The 13,554-nt window shown below is 40.4% G+C and overlaps 1 protein-coding gene across 3 annotated transcripts in view; it reads left to right on the top strand.

Moving 5' to 3' along the window:
- CACNA2D3 (calcium voltage-gated channel auxiliary subunit alpha2delta 3) overlaps positions 1 to 13,554 on the top strand; it is an 827,558-nt gene that overhangs the window by 232,048 nt on the left and 581,956 nt on the right. The window lies entirely within an intron of this gene.

The raw sequence follows: 13,554 nt of genomic DNA, 5'->3' as shown, positions 1-13,554 counted from the left end.
TGCATTTTCATCACTCCAGTAAGATCCCTCCTCCTGTTCCATTTATCTGATCTATCCTTACTCATTTAATTTTGTGATCTGCTGGCCCAAGTGGTAGCTGAGCCAAAAGGCAGACAATACTTTGTGGCTCAACAAACATAAATTGAGAAACTTCTGTCAACTTAATTTTTTTCAAGTGAGTAGCTTTATAATCCCGTACTGCAATTTTGAAATCCAGAAAGCTCTGAAAATTGAAAAAAATTTTTAATAGCTCATTTGATGGAAAAACTTGACCTGAACTGACATGTGAATATGCATAATATTTATTTATCCTACTAATATTTATTTGTTCTACTAAATTTGAATAATCATATGTCTTACTACAGAAATATTAATGTTTCATCATGGCATGCTACCCCAGTCCTAATTTGGGATGATTTGTAATAAATATGTGATACGTGTATCATTTTACCTTTCTAAAATTCAAATAATCCTGAACTATCATAGCATACCGGGCCCCAAGGGTTTCGGGTATGGTCTTATGGACCCATGTTTGGTTTTAGCAGCCAGTACCTCAGGGCCTTTGCACTTGCTATTCTTCCTGGAAAGCTCTTCCTCCAGATATCCTCTGGGCTTCTTCTTGTTATTCAGATAGCAACTTTGCAGGGATCCCTTTCCTGACCATCCAAAACATTCGTGCTGCTGTCACTCTCTACTGTGTCACTTTGTTTTATATTCTTCGTGGTACTTATCCTTACCTGCTGTGATCTAATGCATTTCTCCCCTTGCTTGCTGTCCACGTCTCTTGCAACATGAGCCCCATGAAGGCAGGGATCCTGGCTGTTAGTTCATTGAGAAGCTGCTCACGAGGCACTGAGCAGGGTGGTGTGAGGACCATTCATCCTGGCTGCAGCAGTCTGTTCCTGCTCACGTGTCCTGCTGCTACTGAGCTGATTCTGCTTGGCTCCCCCCAGGCACTGAGCGGGCCTTGACCTAAAGGACACTGCTGAGGAGCTGCTGTCAGACTACATAAGGCTGCTGCCTCTCCCAGCACATCAGAAACTAAATATTTGGTCTTGACTCTTGTGCCAACCTCCTGTCACCATGGAGATGGAGACAGAAGTTCTCTAAACCGTCTCCAGGCCCAAAAGGGAGGATTGCTCAGCAGTGAGAGACATTAGACAATCATGAGCCTTCAGATTGTTTTCTTGTTTCTTCAAAGATAGATTTTCATCCATGTTTTGGGGACAGGGAGAAAATTGTGACTAGAACATTAATCTGCTTTCTTCTTGTCCGATAAACAGGTGGCGGGCATGCTTTCTGATACAATGCAAGATTTGAGACTATGCAATTTCCTCCAGTCTAGCTCTTTGCCCCTCTATTTACACTTGGTTTTAAAGCATAATAGTCATGACAGTCAGGCTCCAATCAAGACATTGTGGCCTCAGTTTATTTGCTTGTTAGATTTAAGCGTCTTTGCTTAAGGACCAGTTGAGGTAGCTATTAGTGGCCATGGTTTCAAGGGCCTACGTCACTCCAGAGGACGTCCACGTTGGCATCGATGGTCTGAGTCTTCATAACAATTTAACCAAGTAAGAGTGTCATGAGTTCCATTCTTAACCCCATAACTCACTTGCTGGGTCACTTTGGGGTGGTCCTTTTACCTCTCTCAGACTGTTTCTCGTCTGTGCAATGAGGATATGATAGCTCCCCATGGGCTTATTGTAAAGCTTAAGTGGACACACATTTGTAAAGTGCCGGCATAGACAAAGGCCTGGATCATGTTCATACCCGTCTTCCACATTGTCTTAGGACTCTTAACTATCTTAAAATCAGTTAGCTCCTTCAGAACATTAAGGAGAGTTTAAAAACCACTCAAGTCCAAATAGATTTAATGACTTTGCCCAAACTATGTAGAAGTGATAATATTCAACTGCTTTTGAGTCACAAAGTGGAAATCTTATATGGCTGAACTTACTATTTCTCTGTGTATCTATTTCACTGTGAAAGAAGTGGGGTTGGTGTTTGCAGAAAGGTGAACATGGAGTCAGAGCTGAAATGAAGACTCTATCTTGTTGGGTCTGTAAGAGCATCGACAAGTTACAGGAGTCCCACCTGCTGGGCCTGGGTGCTGAGGAGGGGTACATGTGAGCAAAGCGCGATGAATGAAGAGCAGGCGTGGTGTACAAATGAGGCATTGCTTAGACATCTGAGGGAATTTAAGTTTTGGGTCTTAATTTACTTTTATGTAAAATGGATTTAGTTCTTCATTAGTTCTGTCTTTTTTTCATTAAAAAAATCCTCAAATCTTTTACCACTAGTGTGTGTTCATATATCTGCTTATTTCATTGTCATTTTGAAATAAAGTTATAATTAAAGGTTGACAAGAGGAGAAAGAGAGTTGAAGCTAAGAATAAAGTATATGAATAACTCTCCATAAAAGGTCAAACCTTATATATGTAATTTCAGTTCATTACCTGGGCATTAAAAAAGAGAGAGGCAGCTTATCCTTTAAGCTAGCTTCTCATCCTTGAAAATTTAAAAATGTTAAGTCTGGTTCCAGAGGGTGAAAATTGTTATTCCTTGAATGCAAGAGGAACATATGAAAATTAGAAGGGAGAAAGAACAAAAAATGAGTTAAAGGCACACACTCTGTTCAGAAGCAGTCCCTTGGTTTCCCCAGCTCCATGTGGATGCAGAAGTTCATGGACATGATATCCTGCTACCAGAGCTGGCTCCCTTGCGACTCTACATTTTGAGTGGACTGCCTCACACTGCTTTGACTGCCCAGAGTGTTGGGCAAGGTTTAGAGGGTTAGCCTCAGGATTTTATTTCTATAGTGTGGGAGGAGGCTTTTTCTGAGGACACTGACACAAAGCACTTGTGTAAAATGTTGGGGGACCAAGATCATGGGAGCAGTCTTATTTTTCATTATTCATTCTTGATTTCATTTGAAATAAGCTTCCCACATAAGTACATGTGGTTGACTTTACCTTGGAGGAGTGAAAGCCAGCGTGGTCGTATTTCCCAGGGTCCTTCAAAAGTCAAGAGTGACCCAAGCCATTTGGACTTTTTACTTTTCAATGCTCCTAGTACTTTGTGAGATGGAGAAATGACAAAACCTAGTTGAAAATTGTGGTATATTTTAAGTATTTACATTTAACAAATTACTGCTTTTTAACAAAGAGTGCCTATGCGATATGATTGAGCTCTTCCCAAGAAAATAAAGGATACAATCAAGAAAAATTACAATACACTGTAGGCTGTGTGGCCCCCAAAAGGGATGCGACTTTAAACAACTTCACCTTCCAGTGCTATGATTTCTCTGTGACTATACCTGTAATCTCTTTAGGAGATAATGTGGAAAGTCTAACTTTAAGGACTTTTGAGTTGGAAGCCCGGGCCCAATGGCTTTCCATCCCTGGGAAGGATCCGAGAGCTGCCCTGAGCTTGGGTCTGCAGCGAGCTTCCCATGAGGGTTCATATGAGGCCTTCGTTACTATGAGCATGTTTTCATCTTAAAGCCTCCCTTCACTCTGCATTCCCTTCCTGCTACGGCCTAAACGTCTCCCTTTGTCCCTCCCTTCCTCCCTCCTTTCTTCCTTTCCTTCTTCTTTCTTCTTTTTTTTTCTCTCTCTCCTTCCCTCCTTTCTTCCTTTTTTCCTTCCTTCCTTCTTTCTAAGTTTTTTGATATAGGAGTCTGGCTTTATTTTCCCAAACTTGCATCCTTTCCACTTCTCTGCTCTCTGCACTTTAGCCCCTTGCCCTACCTCTGCTCTGAAATGGTTCTTACACAGTCACCCTCTGGCTCACCAGTCAGGTTTGATCAGAAAATCCTTTAGGTATTCCAAACAGGCAGAGATTTAATAGAGAACTAAAAGCTCACTTGATAGTTGGAGGAATTGGGGGCGTGAGAATGAGGGAAGCTGCTGCCCAAGTTCTGTGGGATTTTGTGACACTTGCCCGTGCTTCTTTCCTCAGATGTTCCTCCTGAGCTCCAACTCCCTCTCTGACCATTCCTGGATATCTCCCGGGGGGCAGGTCTGGGCAGTGGTTAAGAGCACCAAGCTAGTTAGTGTTACTCTGTCTTCTCCCTCTCATTCTCTATGTCCTGTTGGCCTCTAAGTCTTATAGATTCTCTTTCCTAAAGCTTTAGCGTGCCTTTCTACAATCTTTCTCTTTATTGCTTTGGATCACCTTTTGATAATTTAAAAAATCTAGATAACTTCAATAATATTTAGCTGCTTAAAACTCTCCAGCCTTCTTACACAGCCCATCGTGCAATCCCACGTCTACATACCCCCCATTTGCTGAACTGCTTGTAATTGCCTGAATATGTCATGTTCTCTTTTGCCTTAGGGCCTCTGCACATGCAGTTTCCTCATCCTGGAATGTCCTCCCTCTGTTTTCTGGACTAGCTCTTGTCCTTCAGGTCTCAAAATAGATGAGAAGCCTCCTTGTACCCCTTAAGCCTGGTCTAGTTGATCCCTCAATGGGCATCCACATATCCTTGCTTCCTCCTCTTGGAGTCTTTATCACATTGAGTTCTCATTGCCTGTTTGTCTTCCCTCCCTGGACTGTAACATCCTCAAGGGAAGGAGCTGTGTCTGATAAACTTTATATTCCCAGCCAAATACAGTGTCTGGCACACAATAGGGTGAATAACAGATATGAGTTAATTTAGACAAAATTAATCTACCAACTTTATTTTGAGCATTGGCCATGTGCTTTGCTCTGTTTTAAGCATGAAGCAAGGCACCATTTTGTAGGAGGTGGGATGGGGATGGCATCTCTGAGGAGGAGTCATTGGAGCTGCAGAATGAATGATGAGGAACATCATTGGGGCAAACATCCAAGGATCTGGGGGAAGAACATCCTTGCCAAGAGAAGAGCAAAGGTGACAGAGAGAAGTTTGTGGTGGTTTGGGGCCAGAAAGATGGCTGGGAGTCTAGGCCAGATGGGGAGGGGAAGAGCTGACTGGCAGGGCCAGATCATGAAGGGCTTATGGGTCATGGTCATGATTAATGGAAGTCATTGGAGGGTTTCAATAGGGGAGCCATGCCATCAGAATTATTCTTAAAAGGTTCCTTCTGGCAACTGTGTAGAGAATGGACTATAGGGCATGGCGTAAAAGCTGGAGACATGTTAGAGGCTGGGGTGTCCAGCAGAGAGATGGCTGTGGCTTTGCCTAGGCTTATAATGGGGAGGTGATGACAAAGGTGGTGAAACATGGGGCATATTTTGGAAGGAAAGCCCACAGGACTCGCTGATGGATTGAGATATTTGTGGAATAAGTGGCATTTTTCAGGTGAGTGGTTTCCCTGCTTCAGTCTCTCTTTGTTTCAGGTTCATCCCTTTCTAATTTATTTTTGCAACACTGCTACCAGACTAATTTAAAGATGGCTTAAAGTTCAGAACTGATCATGTCACTCTTATGCTCAATCAGACCTCTTCAGCACCCCATCGACTGTGCACAGGACACACTATTCCTTAGCCTGGTTCAACACCCTTGCTCACCTGACCCCACTTGCCTGGCTTTTTACACCCTCCTTTGCTTTACCCTCCCCATCCCAAACCACCTGCAGCTCTGCAGACACACAAGGCTCCTACCTGGGAGCCTTTACTGCTCCTGCCCCCATCATTTCTCTTGGCCACTTGGCTAACGTCCACTCATCCTTTAACGTTGGAGTCACTGTCACATCATCTATGAAACTTTCTCCACTCTAGTGCCCCATGCTCTGGCAGAGTTATCTGCTCTCTGCTTTGAGTTTTCATAACACTTAAACCTCTCTGCGTTTTGGCTTCCCCACACGTAAAGTTGGTATGATCTATGCTTTCCTGTAGAGGATGGTTCTGAGGATTAATTGACTAAAGCACTTAGAACAGTGTGGCACTAGGATAGGAAGTGGGAAACCTCATAATTGCCTCTTGTTATCACCTTGCCTGGCTCTCCTATTGTAGCCTACACCACGTTGTCTAATTACTTGCTCCTTCTCCCAGCTGGACTATGAATGAGTCAGTCATCTTCATGGCCCAAGCCCCTAGCATAGTTCTTCTCACATACTTCATCATCGTCATTGTTTTTGTCATCATCATCATCACTGTTGCTGTCATCATCATCAATAATAAGAGCTAACATTAAAGGACATTTACTGGGTATCAAGAACTTTTGCCCAGAGTGCTCTCATGAAGTGGCTGGATGCGGGATTCAAAGTCAGGTTGTCTGACCCCAGAACCTGCTCTCTGAACCAACATGATATGTTCCCCCCGACCCCCAACTGAAGTTACCTGGTAAACATTTGGATGGATGCATAGAAGGAAAGAGTATAAAGGGAACTGGAATAGCTTTTCCCCTCCATCAAATTTATATCAGGATCCTTCCTGAGTAGGTAAAGTCTGAATGGATATGGAAATTATTCCACATTTTTCCATTTTCAAGGGGAAAGGGAATTTCCCTTCCCTGGCCATGGTTGGGGCTTAGAGGCTGCGAGCTGCCTGTCACACTCACTGTCCTGTTCCATGTCTCACAGGTGCCATCTGTCAAAAGAGCTTGCTTTGGCAAACAGCTTAATTTCTATGTTAGTGCCATTCTAAGAACATCAGTCAAACTTTTTGATAAAGGCCCTTGCCTCATTCCATTTTCAGCCTCACTGATCACGGATTTTGCTGAAGCTGAATAACAGTGGTAGAGTTTGAAAACCAGTCCGTAAGGAGCAGGTGCACAGCCTTGTGTTTGAGAACACAGGGTTTGGAGTCCTTTCCTTGGCAGCAGAATTAACTTTCACATAACCTCCCTGTAACTGTGAACTTGAGGAGTTGTTCCAAGTTTTCCTCATATGACAGCCAACCGTGGGAGGCACAGACTCTGTGAAGTTTTCTTGTTCCAATCAAGCTGTGTTATACTTGAAAATCTTGTCTCTTCACTGCCCCATCATAATAATATCTTACACTTGTGTGGAATCATTTAGGAAATGTTGTGTGTGTACATTCTCATCAAATTCACACACTGAGGTGTAGACTAAAGATGATATTATTTCAGTTCACTGGATAAGAAAACCAAAACTCAGAGAAGTTAAGATTTTTCCAGAGTCAAGCAGCTAGTGAGTAGGATGATCTCGATTCAAACCCTGTCCTTGGTTCTGAGACCTGTTCTGGTTCTACTGGACCGTAATGCTTAGAAGACCAAAAGCTTTTCGAGGTCCAAGACTAAACCATATATTCCTTCTGGCCTTCTCAGTTCTTGGTGCCACTCTGGTTACTTAATAGGTTCTTAACAAATACTTGTTAAACTAAACTGAACAGAAATGATGGAAATTTGTTGCTTCCATCAGGAATGGGAATTCTCTGTGGGAGAGACTTTCTCACCAAGACCAAACCTTGTTAACTTAGCTGCACATTATCCTATCTTACTTCATCTTGTTTTAGGCAGATGTTCCCATCTTCCTTAGCTAGTTTGACAATACCTTCAATGCTCTGCCATTGTGGGTTCCAGTCAACACCTCTAAGTAAGCCTGGAAAGGATGTAAGTAAGGGTTGGAACAGAATTTTATTCACCACTGTCAGACCCTTCAGTGATAGGTCATTTTCATTGTGGAAAACAAATGTTCTTCCTCAAACTGATATAATGTTATAGTTCTGTTAATCCTGGACTCTCCGCTTGTTAAGTTAATGACTGTTCCATTGTCCACAAAGGAAATAGTTTAGTTATCTCGGAGCTGAAGGGTCCTGATGGGACTTTCAAGGTTTATGGTTAAATAGCCTTGATTTTGATAATCAACTCTAAACCATTCCTAGGAGGGCTACATAAGCAGAAGACCATTCTTTAAAATGCTGTATCATTTGGAAAAATTACTTGGACTGAAATATAAGGTTGTCTTGTCTTCCTATCTCCTCTCCAGCTGCCTTGGCCCTTGGGCAGCCCTTTGAGCAAAGTTTGGTTGTTTGCATCTTCAGTAGCTTTGCAAAAGTTGCAGTTTGGCAAATGCAGCCTCAGATGTAGAATGAGATGGCTTTGGTTTGGAAATTGGCCATTCATGCTGATAACAGGTATTAATTTAATCAGCCTCAAATTGATAACAGGTATCTCCTGTGGAAACAAAGATAATTTATTATTGATCGTGTCTTCTGATGTAAACTCTAGGCTTATTTTGTCTTGTAAAATGCTGGTGTAGCCTTCTGCAATCTGAAGGAGACGGGAAGGGGGAGGAGTAGAAAGAAGGCGAGAGAGCTCCCCATGTTCACACAAGATGTGTTCGCTCTATTGTTCCATTACCTGCTTTCTCTGGAAACTTTATAGATTAGCTTTTATGATCCATTTTGAAATGTTTGCTGTTTTTAAAGCAGAAGCAATCTTTGCAGCTTTCAGGCAGAAGGTCATTTTATACAAAATGTTCATTCGTGTACAACAAAGCTTATTTCTTCCACAGGAACAAAGAAATAATGAAGGCTCCTTAAAAGCTGTTTTTTCCTAAAGAAATGATCATCTTGATAGTTGGTGATTTCTATGTGCCATTTCAATTGGAACTGAAAAGTGAAAATATTTGTATCAATAAGGATTACTGAATATTATGAAGCCCTCAGATATGACTCTAAGGGCAGTTTCAACATTTCAGAGTGGGAGGGAAAGATGTCTTGGATTCCTTCTTGTCTAATTGTGTCTGTCTCTCCAGGTTATTCCTTTTGCTATGGTTTATTTCTCGTGGTCATCCAGTCATTGATATGGCCTCTTCGTAGGTCTCTGAGATCCAGCTGTTTCCAGAACATCTTCTTGCCTCCAAAACTCTGTTTGAAATGTTTCCATTGGCTGGAACACTCTTTTAGCACCACTCCTTCTTCTAGAAGAACCTCCTGTTCTTCTTTAGGGCTCAGCTTAAATCCCACTTCTTCTGGGAAGCTTCCTGGCCTATTGTTAGCATTCTTTGTCACTTATTCCTTTATGTTGAAATAGCTGTTTTCATTGTGTGTGTCCCTCATCCTTCTGTAAACCACCTCCTGTTGTTTCATGGCTCACTGGTGCTACAAATCCCACACTTGAAGAAACAGTCATCAGATTACTCGAGCTACAAAAGCAGCAAACATTAATCTACACTGCTACAGAGGGATACCAACTCTATCTGAGAACAGAAGGGACAGGTTTTCAGTGCCAGAAGGATTATGAAAAAAGTGAATTTGAACATCTTACTCTTTTTTTAACTTAATGGTTCTCAAAAGTTGGTGTCTGACCTTTCATACAGGAGACGAATGTTTGAAATTAGTCCTGGGAACAAATCAATCTCATTTTGTCCAGATTCATGGAGACATCTTTTGACGTGCTGATGGCATTTTAATGAGGATGGAGATTTTTCATTTTGTTTCTCTGATCAATTGAGTTTGAATCTGAGTTTGAAGCGAGGACCTGGGTTTCCTCTGTCCTCACCCCTGTAGACTGTCAGTGTGTCGAGTGCAAGCCCTGCCGCGTAACAGGGTGCTAGGATGGCATTAACCCAGGTACAGACACATTGGCAAGAGCTGTAACTCTCACTCCATCAAACTCAAGCCATTAAAACAAAACCCACTGAATCTACCGTGAGGAAAAGATGACTGATGACATGCTGGGGAAGGTTGTGATGGTTAATTATTACTTCTCCTCGATCACTCCATTTGGTTGTTTTTCTACACATTTAGCTCTTGTTGATTTGAGGGAAGACTCATGTGATCTCGAACTCTGATAATAATGACAATTCAATAACTAGCTCCAAGCTGATCATCAATGCAGCCCAAATCTATGTTAATCATTATGGATTTTCCTTAGAGGTTCCTTAGTTGAGCTTAAACATTATTTGAGAAAGAATTATGTATTCATTTCAGAAAAAAAATGGCAATAAAAACCCTGGTATGAGAATTAAATGTGTTGTTGCAAAATGTTAAATGAAAACCACTAAACCTATGAAGTGCTTCGAAATCTTTGTTAAATTCCAATATCTCATTATAACAGCATTTACAAGCCAAAGCTTTTTAGCTTTAACATAAGAAATAAAAATAACTTCTTTCTTTGCTACTCCATATGGTTTTTATATTTCTGTTTTACTTTAAGGAGTTTCGTCCATAATTGTCCCCCCACTCTCAATTTTAGGGAATTTTATTTAAAATTTTTTTCATTGGTACACAATTTGTTCATTCTGATAGATTCAGTAGTAGTCAGTTACTTTGGCTGTATAATCACATTTTCTATTATTACCTTTCCCACCTCTCGCTGCACATTTCTTTCTGTCTTTTCTCCTCTTAAGCCAAAATGACTGGGAACAAAAAACAATGAGATACAAGTAGAACAAAAAAATCATTTTCTTCTTCTGATTCAATTTTTACTTTGACTTGCTGTCCTGTTTTCCCCTCCTGGACCATGACGGAAAGTCTGACCTCTACGATGTCTTTAACCCTAGTCTCAATTTAAGTGTTTTGGGGGAGGAGACGGGAGATTGTGCCTTCTGTCCTGTTGTATGGATATACGTGGGGTCATTGTAAGGAGAAATAAGATGTGATTTTAAATGAAATGCTTTAATATCTCGGCTATTCCCCTTGGCAGTTTTGCCTTCACCACAGCTATAAATACTATCCATGGTCCGTGGCTTCTAGTATTTCTTGTTTATAAAGAGACCTTTTGTTTGTATTTATTTCACTAAAATGGAAGAGTTATTTAGAAACATAAAAAGTCAATGACATGCACATCAACTCACGAATTGCAACTTTTTACCTTGTAGATGCTTTGTTCCAAGGCCAGGATGTATATTCCAGTATATTGTTATCATTTTTATTGAGTAAAGAAATGTTTTGGCGTTAAAGGGCGAGGGGAGGGTCTTTGGACAAAATTGCTGTTTTCTCTCACCTCAAAGCTCAGTTTTGAATACTGTCTTCAAAGCCACTTTTATTTCCAATGTTCAGTTTTAATTAAAAACCACATTCACAATTCTGTAATCCCGTCTGCAGATCCAAAAGGGAAATTCGTACAAGAGAAAATTAACTTCTAATTATTGAAAGCACACTGCCTTTCTAATAGATATAATAGAGTAACAGTTTTCCTCAGGCTCAGTGGCAGTTCCTTATATAATAACTAAAATATTAGCACATTTAAATTGATTTTTCTTACCTGCAAGTGATAATCAAACTTATTTTTAAAACATACTTAATTTGACTTAGATTATAAGGATATTCATTCAGGAAAAAGACATTATAGTCTGCTGTTTTCTACTGGCAAACATCAGAGTTGGAATTTGGGTGTTCTTGACTTTGTTAAATAATGATTCAATTTATTTTTATTTTATTAACACTAGGAACTTCTGTCCTCAGGTCTCTGTTTTAGGTAAATTTATGGCATATGATTTCCTTCTTAAGTAATATTTCTTTTGACTTGTTTATCTTTATGAGTTTTTCAGAAGAAAGATCAGCTATCCTTTGTTCTTTCCAAAAGGTACATAGTTCTCAATGTGCTGTTTGTCATTATCGTTTCACAGGCTCAGCCTGTTCTTGCGAGTTTTCCCCTGAATTCTGCCATAAAATGTAGGCCTGTCTCCCGTTGGCACCAGACAGCAGGTTGGATAAGCTGGTGGTAGTCTGCATGAAGGGTACATCATTTCACAGCCCTGTTCCAGAGTACTTGTTTGCCTCACATGAGACAACTATTATGTATAGCTGCCTGTTGACCATCTTTTTCTGAATCATATTTCGTAAAGCTTTACAGTGAGCATGATGGGAAAGTATCTTCATGGAAAAAAATGTGTGAGATAAATTAAGTTTAAAAAAAAGGTGAATTTAACTTTAAGATGAACATAAAAACTGGCTATTAGGTTTCAAATTTCATGTACTTACTACTCCACACAGAGAACAGTGTCTTGGCTGATCTGAATAGTTATTACAAGATTATTGAATTGTTTCCAATGTCTTGCCTTCTTGTGCCCCATGTCTTGTATTGCAGTGTTGTGGTTGAAATATATTTCATGTTATGTTACATATGAATATGTTATATGGTATGTAAGATATATATATATATATATGTATATACACACAGATGTAAATAAAATGTTGCATATAAAATGCATTTCATGCTATGCTCATTCATGGTAATTTCAACTTGGCTGTTATTTATATCTTATTCTCTTATTTTTTGGTCCTATACTACTTTATCATTTTTTTTATTTCCTGTTCTTCACTTTTTTCAATCTTATCTGCCTTGATATTATTTTTTCATCATTTGTACATTTCATTGACATTTCTTCTCTGGGTTCTCAGAATGCTTAGACGCCATGAAAAAACAACTTCTACGTGTTTAAGTAAACACAATAAAAAAATGAATGGCTTTTTTGATAATGTCAGTGTTCAGACATGCATAATATTTATACATACTCTATAAATCTCAGTATGTAACTGATTTCATGATGCATGCATAGAAATTCTAAATCTATTACAAAGATTAAGAGAATAAGCTCTCACAAACATAGATTTCTTCTATCACTGCCTGCCACTCATCTGACACAGTCCACATGGATATATTTGCAAATTGTGCCTTGTGATCCTGGGAGGCTGATGACCTTCTTTGACTGGGATGATTCCAAGAAGACAGACCCACTGAAAGCTGACCTAATGAAAACTTGAGGCCAGTGTTTCCAGTCTACATGGAGAGTGTCTCTCCTTAGTTTTCTTTTTCTCTGTTTCTCATCCTCTCCATTTTATGCCTCTTTTCTATAAGTATTTTATATCTTATAGTGAAAATACATATGTACACGGATTTTAAAAAGATAAATGAGAGTTGAGAAACCTTGGAGGGTTGGTGGAGCTCATTAATCAAGGCATCAGGGTAAGGTCTGGGATAAGTGCTGTTTTTAATCCAGTGGTTCTCAAACCCTGGCAGCATCAGAATCCCCTGGAGAACTTGTTAAAACAGAGCGCTGGGCCCACCCCCAGAGCATCTGATTCTGTAGAATTGGGATGGGGCCTGAGAATGTGCGTTTCTAATAAGTTCTCAGGTGAAACCGACGCTGCCAGTGAAGGACTACACTTGGAGAACCACTCCTTTAGGGTCACCTTTTCATGTGTTTGGGGTGAGGGAACAGGCCCAGAGAGAGGAAGGAGCTTGTCCAAGACCTCACAATTGTAGGGGGTTGCATCTAGGCTAGAAAAAGAAGTGGATCTTCTGGCTCTGGCTCTGTAATATTCTCCTGGAGTCTGTTCTTTGATTGACCAGAGAGGGAGAAGCCCCTGCCTGACCATCTGAAGGAAGACAGATGTGCCCCTCCTCTCAGATTCCCGTCTGTGGGCAACACTGTCTCTGGCTGGCCTGTCTCTTTCTTTGTATGTCCTGGGGAGAGAGAGAGCTTAGCCGTCAATACTGGTGCCTAAAGTTACCCAAATATATTTCAGCCTCTTTATTTCCATGTCCAATTTAATAATTATTCATGGAACATTTGTCTGTTGATTTGTGATCATTTAGCGATTAATACCAATGTCATCATTTTTCAAACATGGCCTATTAAACTCAGGTCTGTATTTTATCAAGAAAAAGCAAATGAAGGACAGCATAGGCTACAAAAGTAACCATAGGAAAGA

Source organism: Equus quagga, chromosome 1, assembly GCF_021613505.1.
Source record: "Equus quagga isolate Etosha38 chromosome 1, UCLA_HA_Equagga_1.0, whole genome shotgun sequence".
Classification (NCBI taxonomy): domain Eukaryota; kingdom Metazoa; phylum Chordata; class Mammalia; order Perissodactyla; family Equidae; genus Equus; species Equus quagga.
This window is presented reverse-complemented; position numbering and strand designations above follow the sequence as displayed.